Below are 1,221 nucleotides of genomic sequence, written 5' to 3' on the forward strand. Positions count from 1 at the left end.
GCCATAGCTCTGTGTAATATGAGAACAAGCTTCTGTCCAGCTGGCTCTGGGCGGGAGGGGTGGCGGCAGGACCACGTTAAGCACTCCTTGCGGAAGCCTAAAAGCTAAAAGCCCCAGCAAAGAAGCCAAAGCCAGAACTGACCGTCTGCTCCAGCTGGACAGAAGGGGCATTAGGCAGACGTTAGAAACGCTGATCCAACCGTGACACTTAGAATCAGCGAGGCGGGTAGAACCCAGGGCCTCACGCATGAACACTCGACTCTGAGCTGTGCACCGGGTCCTTAGATGGGGGTTTTTGATTCTTTCAACTCAGAAATGAGGAATCTAAGGTTCTAGAAAAGGAAGTGTTTGGACAGAAGGCCACACGTCTGTACTGCAGCTGGGGAGGAAACGCAAACATCGGCCTTCAAACCATTTGTTCAGCCCAGGAGAGCTCTCCAGTGTGTTCACGTGTGCTTCATAGACAACAGCTTTAGCACCAGACTTATATGCTAATATACATGTGTCTCTCTAAGACAGGGCATAATTTCCAGACTTTCCAAAATTTTACTTAGCCATGTTCTTTAAAAAAAAAAAAAAAAAAAAAAAAACAAAACCCTGTATCTATGTACCGTCTCCAAAAGAGGATTAAAGGATTCTCCTTAAACGCTTAGGAAATGAGGCCTCGTACCACACTGTTAGCCTCGGGGATGCATGCCCACACATGATCCTGATCATTCCCACAACCAAGTGCTGATGGAGGGGCGCAGGACCCGGGATGGGAAGCCGTTCTCCTACAGGCCTCATTGATCTTAAAGTGCTGGAGTCTGTGTGGTGGAGGGGTGGGAATGTGTCTAGGACATGGCTGGTCCCTGGGATGAGGGGTCACCTCAGCTTATCTGGGGTCGGGGCTCACCCAGCCTCAGCCTGACTGTTTCAGTGGTATATTGCAGGCCATTATCTTCCTGGATGTCATAATCTAGTCGGTGAACCAAGCATACCAGGAGTGATGTGGTGGCAGGTAGGACAATAGGGACACAACAAAAAGAAATGAAATGTCTTATAAAAAGAGTAAAAAAAAAAAAAAAAAAAAAAAAAAAAAAAATGACATATAGACATAGACAGAGAGAGAAAAGAACTAGAAAAGGGGGTCAAGGGAGGGCCAGCATGATTCACAGGCCACTACAACTGGGTATTAAAGAGCTATTGGGAACTTTCTAGAGTCTGAATGGGAGAAGGGAG

Source organism: Mus pahari, chromosome 12, assembly GCF_900095145.1.
Source record: "Mus pahari chromosome 12, PAHARI_EIJ_v1.1, whole genome shotgun sequence".
Classification (NCBI taxonomy): domain Eukaryota; kingdom Metazoa; phylum Chordata; class Mammalia; order Rodentia; family Muridae; genus Mus; species Mus pahari.